Source organism: Camelus ferus, chromosome 1, assembly GCF_009834535.1.
Source record: "Camelus ferus isolate YT-003-E chromosome 1, BCGSAC_Cfer_1.0, whole genome shotgun sequence".
In the NCBI taxonomy this organism is placed as follows: domain Eukaryota; kingdom Metazoa; phylum Chordata; class Mammalia; order Artiodactyla; family Camelidae; genus Camelus; species Camelus ferus.
In genome coordinates, this window is record NC_045696.1 from 121,109,113 (window position 1) to 121,124,689 (window position 15,577).

The 15,577-nt window shown below is 46.2% G+C and overlaps 1 non-coding gene across 1 annotated transcript; it reads left to right on the forward strand.

The window, feature by feature from the left end:
* The first annotated feature begins 6,538 nt into the window (after positions 1-6,538).
* TRNAS-AGA lies at positions 6,539-6,610 on the forward strand. Its single transcript has one exon. It is a non-coding gene; the product is annotated as a tRNA-Ser (tRNA).
* Positions 6,611-15,577: the final 8,967 nt, after the last annotated feature.

Consider the following 15,577-nt stretch of genomic DNA (forward strand, 5'->3'; position numbering starts at 1 on the left):
TGGCCGTTGGTCCAGGTCAGGGGGGCTGTGGGCCAGCCTGGCAGGTCAGTTCACACCGGACATCGAGGATCCTCGCTCTGAGAGGCCCCCCCAGCCCCAGCTGCCATCTAGGGCCCGCCCTCACTGTCCCCTGCCCCGTCCAGCCTGACCCCCTCTCCATTCCTCCCCACCTTCTCCATGGCCCCGGCCCTTCACCCCTTCCCCTGGGCACCCAAAGAAGCTCCAGATTCTTCCAACTTAACAAGTGGGCAGTTCCATTTCCAGTCATGCCCTGGTCTGAGCCAGGGCCTGTGTTGAGGGCCTACCTCCTTCCCTGACCAGAATACATGCATACAAACACATAGAAGCAAGTACTGAGCGCCGTCTGTATTGCCTCGAGACCTCCCCGTGCCTGGTATTCAGGAACAAGCGTGATTTTAGCCCCTGCTGCTCCGAGGAGGTTTCTGTGGCCCAGAAAAAGTCTCAGGATTGAAGGCCATGGGCAAAGGAGTCACACCTCTGCCTCTGGCCCAGGGCGAGCACTCTGTGCACCCTCCTCACACAGGACACCTCACTTCTGTCACTTTTGGTCCCCCGGTGTCCAAGCGGTCTTCCTTCACCAGGTAATTCTCTGGGATGCCAGCGGCGTGTTGGATGATCCACTTTGACTCTGACACTAACTGGAGTTGGCGGTTAGCACAGACCCCCAGGTTGGGGTCTCCGTCCATCAAGATTGTCCCCTGCATCCCAGATGCCGGTCCCAAGGTCCCTGGTTACTCACAACTTCCTTCCAACCTGCCTGTAAATCGAAGATTCCCACAGGTCCTTCCCTGGGTTCCATCATTCTTTAGAACAGCTCCCTGAACTCGGGGAGACGCTTACGTTTACAGCTTATCACATCATGGAGGATGTGATACAGGGACAGAGGAATGGCCAGGTGGGGAGACACACAGGGCGAGGTCTCAGAGGGTCCCAGGTGCAGGGACTTCTGCCCCTGGGGAGCTCAGGTGGGTGGGGCCCAGCACAGGCCGCCCCAAGTATGCCCCGATGGAATTTCTGTTGTCTTGAATTAAAGGTACTTAAGAAACAGCTGGTACAGGAGGGACGGTGACCCTCCTCTCTGTCCCCTGAAAGCAGGGAATAAGCCTCCCACGGGAAAGGTGCCCTCCCTGTACCCAGAGCTACAGAGACGCTCGTCAGCAGAGGCAGGGAATTCAGGGCTGGGAAGCCTCTATAAACTAGCCCTGCTGCTTCTCTGTTTACTAAGCACCCAGACCTCGGCTCCTCTGCCGGTCACGTCCTCTCAAATTTGCTGTTTCTTTGTCTGTAATGAACACAAACTGCCTGCTTTGGCCACTTTATAAATCTCATTTCTATGAGACCTCCGTGTTTACTACTTAAACTGTTTCTTTTCCCCCAGTTCATCTGTCTTGTGTTAATTTTATTACAAGTCCAGCCACGAGCACCCATGAGAGGTAGAGGGGAAATTTCCCCTCCCGCATGGGTGTGCCACCCCCGGCACCTGGGCCTGTTCTCTGAGCCAGAAGTTCCTGCGCAATTGGGATTTTTACATAACTTCATCGTGTCACTGGGAGCAGTCTCCAGTCTCCTCCCTCTCTGGAGGTGGGGCGGGGCTGAAGGTTCTGAGTGTCTAACCAAGGTCTGGTCTTCCTGGTGACCAGCCCCACCCAGGAGCCCACCCTGAGTTCCTGTCCCCCAGGGAATTCCCAGGGATGTGGGAGGTTGGTGTCAGGAACCAGGGTCAAAGACAAAATATGAGAACAAAAGACTCTCCTTATACCCCTACTTACGAGGATTTCAGGAGCTCTGTGTCAGAATCTTGGGGTAGGGCCCAATGTGTATATTTCTTATGATTTCACATTCTGGATGCAGAGAGACCCAGCTTTGCGTCTTGGCCTCACTACGTGCCTGTTTTGTGACCTTGGGCATGTTACCGAGTCCAAACTCGTTCTGCTCACTGCACGACAGGCAAATAAATCGGGAGATGAGGTGTTGGAGCAAGGAAGAGCGACTTTATTCCGAAAGCTGGCAGACCAAGAGGATGGTAGACTAATGTCTTGGTGAACCATCTCACTCAAGTCAAAATTCAGGCTCCTTTTACACTCAAAAGGGGAGGGGGTGTGGTTGGTTGTTGCAAACTTCTTGGTGTAGGAATCCTTTGTTCTTGCAGCCATCCACGTGGGTCACTTCATGGTGCCCCTGTAAAACCTCCAATAAAACAAATGTTATTTTGTATTTTGCAACTTGTTATCTCTATGTAAGTGAAAAAGTGTTAATATCCTTAAAGGGCAGAGCCTTGAGAATAGGCTCTCCTGTATATTTCAGGCTAAAGGCAACGTTGTTTTGCAAAAGGTGCAGAGCCAGCAAGCCTAAGCCTAGAAAACAGGGCACAGGTTTAAAGCCAAACAGATCTGATACCGAATCAGACTTGTTCTTTTCTGTTACACTACTTCTTAAAATTCCAGTGTAGTTTGTACATTGACGTTATATCTCAATTCGGACCAGACACACTTCAAACATTCAAGAGTCGCATGTGGCTTGTTCTTTGGAAAGTACAACCTTAGAGAGTTGTTTTGAAGATTAGATTATAGGTAACAGGTGAAGTGATTAGCCTGGCTCTGGACATCTTAGCTGTAATTATTGTCACTGATGCAATAAAGCCAGAAATGAGAGGCATGTTATCTAGAGTAAGGCTGGGATGAATCTTCCAGAAAGAGTAAAATATTAATTAATGCCTAAAAGAGTCCAGAGGGAGTTCTGGGCTGCCAGGTGTAATGGCTCCATAAATATCCATTAGATTAAATTTGTTAATCGTGTTGCTCAGATTCTCTCTGTCCTCATTGATTTTTGTCGGCTTCTTCCTAATAGAGGTGCGTTAACATTTTCTACTATAGTCATTGATTTGTGATTTTTTCCCTTGGTATTTTATTTTCACATGCTTTATCTATTTTGAAGTTAAATTGTTAGGAACGTACCATTTCATGGTATAGCAATCCATTCTGGTTTCCTTTGTGCCTGTTTTTATTTTGTCATTTCTTGCCATGTTGAAAGAAACTTACAGTTTTAGTCATCTCCGAGCATCCCAAACACATTAAGATCTTTGTTGGGCTGTTTATAACTTTCCTATGGAAAGAATTCATTCTGATTGTTGGTTGTTTGGGCTCTTCCTTAACATTGGATTTCTCTTTATGTTAAAACTATAACATGAAATTTTTCTAAAAGAATTTTCGTTTTGAATGGGAGATATTTTGTTTATTGACCCTTAAAAGTGTATTTTCTCTCTTTCTGCCTCATTGCTCATGTGTCTCCATCCGAGGGTTTTTGTAGTCACTTCTGCCTGGCTCCTGGACCCTTCGTTCAGAATGATTTCAAAAGGTGTTCATCTCTGGTGATAACAGAGGCTTTGCAAATCCACTTACTGAGCCAGGAGGAACTTGGTTTCCCTCTTGGCTATAGCATTTAGACTGTGGTCTCCCACATCCCCGGACCAGTAAATGCCACCGGCAACAATGGTTGGTTGGTTTTCTCTCTTGTCTTCATGTGACGAGGACATGGGGAGGGCGGACCCCTCCTCTGGCTTCACGTAAACCTTGCCTTTGGTCCCCCTCTTGGGCCAAGCATTTTGGCTCCTTTAACTCACTGCCATGATTCTTTTTCTCATCCACGTCTTAGGAGGCTTGTCCCCTGCTTTATATATATATTTTTCATTTTCTGGTTTATTGTTGTGGAATCTGGCTCTGTCAATTTACATATCTCATCTGTCATGGTTATGTTTTGAAACAGAAACGTGATCTCATTTCACTTTGCAGACGAGAGGTCCCAACTTGGTATTTTTAGTATGACTCTCTGTTATGTATTCCTCTGAGTGTGCAAGCTCTTTGGGGCTTTGAATGACCCGATGTGGTCTTCCCAGAATTAGCACAATGTCCAGACATGGGAGAGGCTCGTCCATAAATGTGGGGTTGAGGCGGGAAGCCCCATAAAAAGACCAGCAAGACCCCTAGGCAGGGCCGCTGCTCTCCTCCCAGCACCGTCAGGTTCCCTGGCCCAGAGGCTCTATCTCACTTTCTGCCTCTAAAGCGGCTAACTTACACCTAAAATTCTATTGGTTCCCTGAGCTCATTTCTGATTGGTTATTTCCTTCACTCCTGATTGGGTATTACTCTCACTTCTGATTGGTCCACTTCCCTAACTTCTGATTGGCCCATTGGTAGTACTTCATTTGCATGGAGCTCACTCCTGATTGGTCTATTTCTACAAAGCTTGTTCCTGGTTGGTCAACTTCTGTTGTACTTTATTTGCATATGATGTTGCAAGTGTAAAACTGGCAGCCTATAAAAGGCCTGTGTAAACCTACAGATGGGGTCCAGAGTTTGAAGTGTTAACTCCTGTGGGCCTGCTTGCATAATAAAGCTGAGCTGTCCGACTCTCCGAGTCTCTCGCCTGGATCTAGGTTGCTGTCACAACTGAGCTGTAACAGCGAGCTGTAACACATTTTTCCGCAACACTTCAATCAAGCATGTAGACTTGGTAAGTGTCTTGAGAGTCTATCATCATTGTGGGTTTTTTTTAAATTCTTAAAAAAAATTTTTTTTCTTGTTTGGTTATTTTTGGAAGGGGTGGTAATTGGGTTTATTTATTTATTTATTTTGATGGAGGCATTGGGGATCGAACCGAGGACTTCGTGCATGCTGAGCACACGCTCAACCACTGACCTATGCCCTCCCCGTCATAGTCTTTTTAAAAAACTTATTAGATGTATGTACTCGTTTATGTCTTTATTCCACAGATAGGACTTTCTTCAGGGCTGTATTTGTGCATTAAAAAAAAAAAAATCAAACCCGCCTTCAGGGAAAGCCTTACTGCCCTGGCGGCGGACAGAAGCGGTTAGGAAGGGGGAGGGGGGCGGTCAGGAAGAAGCACGGCCGAGGGGACCCTTTGGTCTCCAGCTCCTCCATGTGCTTTCAGGCCTGGTCTCAGGTCTCGTGGAGACCTTTCTTGACCAACCTCTCGGCCAGTCCCTCTGGGACGGAGAGTTTCTTCGGCAATGATGGGTCAGTGGTATCATTCTGTTGGGGGTAGTTCTCTGGTAACTGACTGTGGCTGTGCAGGTCTGAGGCCACCTGTGAAGTCGTTTTTCTGGGTCCCAGTTCATGACTTTCTCCACCGCCCCCTCACCTCCTGTTCCCTGCTTTTCATACACATGACGTGTTCTCAACCACAGTTAGCGAAAAAACTTTAAAATTAAACTTATAATTGAGGCATAATATGTAGAAGAGCACAAATCTTAAGTGAACAACTCAATAAATGTCTACAGATAAACCCACACCCCGACATAGCCATGGCCGACGCCCAGGTGGCAAGTGTCTCCAGCATCACGCCTGCCTCCTGTGAGCTCCGTCTGAGGGGGAGCCTGCGGACCTCCAGTCCATCGCTCGCGGCCTGTAGTGGTCTTGCTTATTCTTTTTTTTGTTTTTTTTTGTTTTTTTTTTTAATGGCTAAACAAAGCAGTATATTCATGCTATGGAATACTCCAAAGCCATAAAAAAGAAAAGTTACTGATACATATCACAGTCTGGATGACTCTCTAGAAAATTATACTGAATAAAAAAATTCAGCCTCAAAAATGTACATGCCATATGATTCCAATCATATAGCATTCTTTAAAAACAATTTTTTTATAGAAGTGTACTTGATTTACAATGTTTGTTTCAAGTGCAAAGCAATTAGGTTCAACATATACCTACATTTTTTTCAAATTCTTTTCCAGCATAGCTTATTACAAGAAATTGAATATAGTTCCTTGTGCTATGCTGTATGTAGGTCCTTGTTTATTTTATATAGAGTGTGTATTTGTTAATCCCAAACTACTAAATTATCCCTCCCCCAAATTTTGCCTATTTTTGAACTGTGTGTATTCTTAAAAAAAAAACTTTCTGTTTAGAAATAACTTAAAAATTAGAGAATTTGCAATAATAGTACAGAGAGCATCCACACACCTGTCACTTAGAGTCACCAATGGCCAACATTTTGCCCCTAGTGCTTTATTATCTACTTATTTCATATAAATGTTTTCTCCCAAGTCTCTCCTTGAACTTTGGGGAGTATGTTGCATCCCCCTGACTCTTTACTTCTTGATACTTCAGCGTGCATTTGCTAGAAATAAAAATTTCTCTCACGTAATCAAAGTAGGGTTATCAATTTAAGTAAACTTAACATTGACACAGTACTTTAAAGTCTATGTTCCAGTTTTACCAGCTGGCTCAGTAATGTCATTTCTCACACCGCATTCCTCCCACCAGCCCCCTGCCCCTCAATACAGGACCCAGGCTAGGTTTGGGTATTGCAGTTGGTTGTCACGTCTCTTTAATCTCTTTTAATCTGGTATCTATATCCCGTTTTTGTTTTGTTTTGTTTTGTTGGTTTTTTTTTTTTTTTGGCTTTTATGCATTTAACTCTTTTTTTTTTTTTGAAGAATTTGGGGTGCATTGCCACACATTCCTTAATTCCATAGCTTCAGACTATGCATGCCAAGGGGGAGGGTATGGCTCAGTGGTAGAGTGCATGCCTAGAATGCATGTGGTCCTGGGTTCAATCCCCAGTACCTCCACTAAGTAAATAAAACTAATTACTTTCCCCTCCAAAAAAACAAAAATAGACTATGTATTCCGGCTGAGATAGAATATAAGTGACATTTTTGTCCTTCTCATATTGTATCTGGTTACACCTCTGTCCTTCACTGCTGCTATTGATTTTTAAAAATTTATGTATGTATGTATTTACTTATGGAGGTACTGGGGGTTGAATCCAGGACCTCGTGCATGCTAAGCACCACTCTACCCCTGAGCTATGCCTGCCCCCCCCCCCCCCGCTGGTGCTGGTAAGTTTGATCACTTGGTAATGACTGTACAGTTAGTGTTTTCCCCTTTCATCTTATAACCAGTCCGTGGGGAGATGCTTTAAGACCATGCTCATATCCTGCTCCCTAATAAAATCTGCCCCTCCCTCCTCCTCGACATTGCATCCATTGATGATTCCTGTCTGCTCCATGTGGCTGGAGCCCGTCCCCCTCCCACAGGGGCAGCTGGCATCCAGCACCCCTGCAAGCAGTGGTCCTCCCTTCTGTCCACTTACTTATGCGTGTTGTCTGGGCTCCTGGATTCCAAATGGCTTGAAATCAGCAAACTGACTACTTGTAAAGGATCTTTTTGTCCTTCTATTTTTTTTCAATATACTTATTCTTGGGTCAGTACCCCATGGGCTTTGTCCCTTCTTAAAGCAGTGTTTACAGTTTAGAGTCTGGAAAGATACATCTTTCCCCATTTACTCGTTCTCTTCAGAATTTCTTTTGAGGTTTTCTCCCACTTCTTATTCTGGCTGAGTTTTAGAACCATTTTTACGGAATGGCACCCCCATGCCATTTCCCCTTAAGCCTTCCCTAGACTCTGGTGGGATTTTGATAGAACTGCTCTGGACCTGTAGGTACAATTATAAATAACAGGCAATTTTATGAAATGTAGTCCTTTCACCAAGGACAAGTCTGCTCTCCACTTATTCAAGTTTTAATCTGGCCATGAGCCTTTAGAAACGTAGGGCACACAAATGTGCCTGCCATTGCTCGGAGGGTTTCTCAAGTGAGTTCAAACCTTTGCAAGAATGTTGCTCTGGTGCTTGGAGTCAACCGAGAGAAATGAAAATAAAACGCAAAAACCAAACGCCAAGGAAATGGAAAGACAAGAAGGTGGGGAGGAGACTGTCCAGGACGTTTCACTTAACCAGATAAGCCTTCTGGAAGTCCTGCATGTCACCTGCCAGGCACCGTGCTAGACTTGGGGACAAAGAGCAGAAGCCAGACCGGAGGAAAGAATCAATCACATGAATCAAAGGAGAAAACAGAATCTCCAACACGTTCTCACGCCACTCCCTTCTCGCATGTGCCTTTCGGAGCTCCCTGCCCCTGTGAGACCCCCCCCCCCCCACCAGGAGTTCACAGAGAGGCCGAGGTCTAAGGCTGGGGTGGGGTGGGGTGGGGTGGGGGGGTGCGATGAGCAGGAATCTGCCTGTCCCATTTCACAAATCTCCACCACAGCGCAGCCCCTTAGAGCTTGAAGAAAGTGGGTTTTAGGATGGATGACAGGCAGTCTTGCTTAGGACAGCAGGTGATGCAGTGCCGGCTTCAGCCGCGGGGAGGCAGCGCGCACACTGAACAAGAGCGCGGGGCCTGGAGGGGGAAGGACAGGGCAGTATGTCTGTGCAGCTGACTGTTTTAATTTACAGTCTGGAAACGTCCTGAGAGCTTCACTCGGCATCCTGCACCTAGGGACCCAGCTGCCTGGAAGCGATGTCACCGCGCAGCACTCAGTTCTCTGTGCTCGGACACAAGCAGGTGAGACCGTGGGGACCACTGGCGACGACAGGAGTGGGTCTGAGGTGCTCGTGGAGGTGCCTTAGCTTCTATCAGCTTCTCAGGCTGTCGGCTTCTGGGACGTGGCCCAGGTCACTCGCCACGCGGTCCGGCAGCCCTGAGCCCCAGAGTGAGCAGCCGTGTCCCCCTCTGCAGGTCCTGGGCTTGGCCGTCTCTGTGGTTTCCGGGTGTCCCCGGCCACCGCCCTTTCCCTCCTTTACCTCTTCCTTCGTCCTTCCTTCCATCCCTCCTTTCGTTCCTTCCACAGGTGTTTGAGAAACACCTCCTCACTGAGTTCCTAACTCCTGAGTGGAAGTCTCTCCTAAACAAGAATTTAGCAATTGTTTCTATGTCCCTCTTGTTCTGGGTAACTGGAAGGGGATGAGTTCTTTCCAGCATTTAAGTAAATGAAAGTGGACCCAAGACTCAGTTCAGTTTCAAATTAGCAGCTCTGAAAAGTCCCCTTTCCAGCCTCTTTCCCCATCTTCCCTTCCCTTTGAGAGGTGATTGCCCATAAGAGACAGTAGGACCGTGTACACCTGGAAACGTAGCCCTAAATATTCACCGCCAGGCAGCGTGGCTGGGAAAGATGGAGTGAGGAGAAATATCCCAGAAGTCAGGCCAGGACGTCGCCCACTTTTACTCAGCCTTCAGGGAGGCAGGTGGAGACACGCTGGGGATGAAGCACCTTCCTCTACCTGAGTCAAGCACTTGCTTGCTCTGACAAGAAACATGCAGATCTTCCCCACATTTCCCTTTGGGAAGACAGATTCATGCAGCCTCCGTGTAAGGACCATGGACGGTGTCCTCTGCAGCCGTGCTGTGACCACACCTGCCCTCTGGGCTCGCAGAGATGGTTTACTGGGGATGGACATGCTGTGGTTGTCAGGAGAGGAGAGGGTAACAGCGACACCCCAGTTGGAAGTGGGGGGGACATTTCTGGAACTGGGTGCTTGCTGGAGGAGGCAGCCCACGCACACCCCACGTCAGGGAGCAAGGGACCAGCTATTTTTGCCTTAGAGATTTTGAACACCTGTAACTTGGTACAGTCTTTCCGAGGGGCAATGTGCTATTACATATGCAGTCATTTCCCTTCCAGGAATTAACTTAAGAATTCATAATGTCCACAAAGGTTCAGCTACAAAGATGCCCATCAGAGGACCATTTCCAAAAAAAAAAAAAAAAAAATCAAAGTTTAAGACACAGATAATAACTGAAAAAAAGGCTTTGAAGCAGCACACACAGCATAATCCTGTTTGTTACGGAAATATACCCACATGTGCGCACAGAAGTCCTGGAAGATGTTAACAGACTCGGTCACTACACGGTGGGGTCATAAGGTGTTTTTCGTTTTCTGTAAATTTATATAATAACCAAATATTACCTTTATGATACAAAAGAAAGTTTATGTTTAGGTTTTAAAGATCAATTCCTCCTTTTCTTTAGTGTCCTCTTACAATCAAAGTGGATGATTGACCCATGATTTCCCCCCTAACTTTGATTTACTCAATTCATGGGTCTCTGAATGTCTCTATCATTTCTGTGAGAACTGGAAACACGCCTGGCTCCAGGTGGGCTTGAGAAACTGAGAGCTGAGGCGGTGACGGGAGAACCACCCCACACCTCGGCCAGGCTGGTACACACACAGATGAGCGAGTGAGAAGTGCTGGACTTTCAATGCCTGGGAGCCCCCAGGTCCTAACAAGCTCACTTTTCTGACCGATGGTGAAAGATGAGGGTCACTAGAAAATATCTTAACAGTTGGCCTGATCATTGTTGACTCATGTATATGATAAATTAGGTCAAGCTAACTTATACAAAAAAAAAAAAAAAAAAAAAAAACCACCAGTAGGAGAAATGACTAACCACAGATGTTCCCTGGAGCCCCCCCCCCGCCCCCGCCTTGAGGCTGAGGGTGCCCACCTGTTCTGTCCGATGCCCTTCCCACCTGTTAGAAAGTGGGACGAGGTCTTTAAAAAGTGGTAAGAGTTCTCCATTCCGTTCACTTTTGCATCAGTGGTTATTTTTAAGAAAAGCAGTTTCAGCAGTTGTAGCTGATGTGACCTCTTGGGTATTCCGGAACCTCAGGATTTTTTAGAGCCGCTTACTGTTTTACTACCTGAAGCTGTTTGCAGGGCTCATCGGTATCTCTTAGTGGGACTGAAGGCCCTCGCTCAGGTCTAAAGAATCAGTTTGGAGTTGCCCGAGGGGGTCACGTGGAGCGAAAGGGCAGCCCTTTTCCCCCTTACTCACCACCATCAGCACCACCCCTTCTGCTTGGATCCTCATTTTTCCCAAATACCCGTTTCCTCGGGAGCCAGACCCTCAGCTCTGTCACTAATGGTGGTATTTTAGCAGCAGGCTGGCTGGTATTACCAGCTTGTAAAACTCTATGTTTGAGGAGGGGCAGAGCCCACCTTACCATCATAGCCCTCCTCTTTGAGGTGGACGGTCACAGTCTGTGTTTCCACAGCCAAAAAAATGGACCATCAGCCAACTGACTGATGTCATAGTGAAAAGCAGGGCCCTAGGGGGCCTTCCTGGGGCAGACCCCTCCCCATCCCATATTCGGCAGCTCCTCTCTGAAGGACCCAGACCATAGACGCTAAAACCTACCACGCAGGAGAAGAAATTAACTATGTGAGGACCATGAGCACATGGCCCCCAGACCCGGTGCCTCAGGATTGCTCACCATCGACCAGAGAATTGTGCACAGCTGGTCACACACCCTGGGACTGCCTCTCCCTCAGCTGGTCTTTAAAAAGGCTCAGCTGAGGTGGGTGGGGAGCGCTCAGTGGTGCTCAGCATGCCCGCAGTCCCAGGTTCAATCCGTTTCTCCGCTTAAAAAAGTAAGATTCTTAAAAAAAAGAAAAAAAAAGGCTCAGCTGAAACCCCTCGAGTAGGGGGCGGGTTTTGGGCACGAGCCACCCGTACTCCTTGCTTGGCCCAGCAGTGAACATTTCTCTGCTCCAAACTCCGGCATTTTGGTTTGTTTGGCCTCACCGTGCATGGGGCACACGGACTCGTGTCGGGAACACTTTCAGGGGAGCCAGCAGGGATCCTGTGCCCGGGCAGGGTCGGCCCTGGCCGAGGGCAGCCCCTCCCCGGGTCCCAGCAGCGGCCCGGGCTCACGTCACTCCGGGAAGCAGGAGGGACCCTTCCTGAGGTCAAGGCCGCCCCGGGACGAGGCTCTTTGGAGCCGAGAACCTTCTGGAGCTGCGTCCACACTGCAGGGGTGAGTGTCTCCGGCTCGCGCGGGCGGGGAACCTGCCCACTCCATCTGGGCTCGGTCCCTCTGGGAAGGGAGCCGCCCCGGGCTCATCGTGAGCCCCCCGGGTCCCTGCCCCTCCGAGGGCCGGGCCCACCTGTGTGGAGGCCTCGTCTGGGGGTGGAAGTGGAATTTTTAGGCGACACCTCCTCTGTGGCCTGTGTGACCAAACCTTACCTGCCGTTTGTGTGTGTGTGTCTGGTTCTGGGGTGAGCCACTCCGGTTGTGTAGGATGGAAGATTGTCCCCACTCCACCCAGGCTCCTTCCCTCCCGGAAAGTGGGTCATTCTGGGCTCACTGGGAGCCACCCTGGGTCCATTCTTGTTTGGGAGCCAGGCCACTGGGGAGCCTCCATCTGGGAGAGGAAGTGGAATTTGGGGACCACACCTCATCTGAGCTTCTGTTTGTGGGAGTGTGTGTGTGTGTGTGTGTGCGCGTGTGCGTGTGTGCACGCTTGTGCGCACACCTGGATTGGCTGAGGCGTCTCTGAGTACTGGGGCTCCCGTGTGACGGTACCCGGGTGTCCTCCCTCTCATGTTGGCCTCGCCTGGGGTGAAGCATCAGCAGGGACGTTCCCTTTCCAGCCTTGGTCTTTGATTCAGCCTCGTCTCTGGCTGGGCACTTGCTGGGGTGCTGCCTTTGGGGCCAGGGAACTGTAACCCTGAGAGACTGTTTTGAACTTGTTTGCTTGAGGGTTGATAGCATAGGATGATCAGAGCTCTGTTCCACCTTCCAGTCCCACTAGGGCGTGCTCCATTATGCTCCCATAAATGAAAGAAACAATAAAAATATATATATATTTATAACACTGTGTGGGCTCAGCGCTCCCTGAGATCTGGAGAACAGTGGTCCTGATGGCTCTGCTGTCACAGCAAAGTGGGAGGCGTGCAGTTTGACTTTTATTTTGGCGGCAGTGGGGGGGGGGGGGTTGTGTGTGTGTAGGGGGTCTCAGTACCTGAGTCCAAGTCCTGTTCTCTCTTCCTGGTTTTGCTGAAAGTGAGGCATGTGAGTGTGAGAGAGTGATGATGTATTATTGTCTATTACTCTTATTTCTTTAAACCAAAGTGGATATTTGGGAACTGGGGGGAAAAGTCCTATAAATAGGGAAGATAGTTGGGTTTTTAAAAGCTGTTAGAGGAGAAATTTGCATTTCTCTTCCTGTGCCTTTGAGATGTAATGAGCTACCTTTTTTTCTCAAGGAAAAAAAGCTTTTTAAAACTCAAGCGGAAAAGCTAGGAGAGCTCTGGTTCTGTCTTTAGGTAAAAAATTAACTTGTGAATGAGTTTTATTTAATTAATTGACTTAAAAGTTTAAGTGCTTACAAACTAAATACTTGTAAGTATAAAAGAAGCTAGACAGAACAAACAGGCTCCTGAGGACCTAGGAAATGTTGGTATTAAGTTGATATCTGATACTGAGGCTAGCTTCATCTTGTTGGTATAATCAATACAGACATGCCTTTGTACCTAGGATTCCTGAAGGTCAGTAAGTTCATGTGGTTTCTGTTGCAGAGTTGTCAGCAGGAAGAAAAACTTAATTAACTTGGTTTGATGGCATTCTTATAAGTGAATTAAATGCAAATAGGATGAGAGCTTTTGGGCGAGCACTTTGGAAATAATTGTTTTAGGAATGTCTACTTACCAAATATCTAGAGAGATTATTTCTTAACTTGAAATTTTAAGAGTTGTGCTAAGTTAAATGATGGAAGTTTACTGACTAGTTTTGTAGCTGGGTCATTCCCAAAGAAAAAAGGTACTGAAACAGTCACTAGAAATTAAGATTTTTAAGAATTGAAGATTTAATTTAAATATGTAATTGAAACTAGTTAAAAATGGGATAAATGTCCTTTACCCATTTTTTAATGGGACTGTTTTTATTTTGTTGTTAAGTTTTAGTTCTGTACAGATTCTGGATGGTAATTTCTGACACATCATTTGCAATTTTTTCACCCATTCAGAAGATCGCCTTTTCACTTTAATTGTGCCCATTGATTTTTCTAGTTCTACAAAAATTGCTAGCAGTGTTTTAATACTATAATTTCTTTAATTCTCTAATTAACCCTTTTATGAGTATCTTCCATTATAAAGCTGTATAATTCCTTTCTTAATATTAAAAGAAGAAATCTCAAATAATAAAAAAACAGGGGGAACATTTCAGCATACAGTAGGAAAGTAGGATAGATAGTTGTTTTGAGTATAAAAAGGAAGGAGAAAGGGAGTCACGTCTGGTTGAGGGAAAAGAAGGTCATTTGGTCCCACTGATGGTTGTTTCTAGATAGAAAAAAGGGACAAACTAATATGGAAACAGAAAGTTGTGGAAAATTTGTAGAAAGGGACCCCTAAAAAAAAAAGCAGTTCTGTGCATGGTTGGGCTGAGATTAAACTTAATTAGGTAAATGAATTTTGTTAAAAGTAGGCTCGTGCAGGACCAGATCTGGCTCCTCTGTTAGGTGAACAAGTTTACTTAAAATGCTCCTGATAACAGATTGTGTGAAACTTTTTGGTATTTTTTACAAACTTCCTATCAAATTCTAAATAAAGTTCTTTTTGACTTCGGCTAACTTGGGGGGCTTCAGAGGGCCCCTGCGGCAACTCAGAGAGAACTGTTTAACCAGGAGAGGCTGGTGTGCTGGATCGCACGGGAAGCCTTGCCGAGGGAGCGATGCACCTGCTCGGACTGTGCGGTGTGGGTGGACGTTGTCGATGTGGACATGCTAGAGGTGACGCGGGGTCTCAGGTTTGGGAACGTCCTGGCACCATGCTGCCAGTCACGGTTCTGGCTGTTTTCTTGGAAGGTTGTTTGTCACGGCAACGTGGTTAAGCTTCTCTGTCAAAAGCACATAGTCAGATCTTTACCTTGGCCTCGTTGTGTCTTGTGTCATTCGGGGACAGTTACCCTGATGCTTTGCGGGACTGGTTCATCTTCAAGAAAATTCATAAGAGGGTCCTTCTGACAAGTACGGGTTTCTTTTGGATCGTGCTGCTGAGCTGGATAGGATATTTAAGATGTCTAATGAAAACTGCATATAGCTGTTAGTAAAAGGGATTGATAGCATAGGATTAAGTAAACTGATGAATACAGTTATAATTAATTGGTTGAAGTATTACCGGCTTTTTAAAAAAACTGAAGTACAGTCAGTTACAGTGTGTCAGTTTCTGGTGCACAGCACAGTGTCCCAGTCATGCAGATACATACATATATTCATTTTCATATTCTTTTTATTAAAGATTATTATTACAAGATATTGAATGTAGTTCCCAGTGTTATACAGAAGAAATTTGGTTTTTATCCATTTTTATATATAATGGTTAACATTTGCAAACCTCAAACTCCCAGATTTATCCCTTCCCACCCCCTTTCCCTCCTTGGTAACCGTAAGGTTATTTACTATGTCTGTGAGTCTGTTTCTGTTTTGTAGATGAGTTCATGGTGTTCCCTCTTTTTTTTTTTTTTTTTTTCTGATTCCACATATAAGTGATTATCATATGGTATTTTTCTTTCTCTTTTTGGCTTACTTTACTTAGAATGATGATCTCCAGGTCCATCTATGTTGTTGCAAATGACATTATTTTATCATTTTTTATGGCTGAGCAGTATTCCATTGTATAAATATACTATAGCTTCTTTATCCAGTCATCTGTTGATGGACATTTAGGTTGTTTCCATGTCTTGGCTATTGTAAATACTGCTGCTTTGAACACTGGGTGCGTGTATCTTTTCAAATTAGAGTTCCCTCTGGATATCTGCCCAGGAGTGGGATTGCTGGATCATATGGTGACATTATTTTTAGTTTTTTGAGGAATCTCCATAGTGCTTTCTATAATGGCTGCACCAGACTACATTCCCACTAGGTATTACTGGCTTTTAATCTGTTTTCTAATTAAACTATTTACTAAATGTTTGTC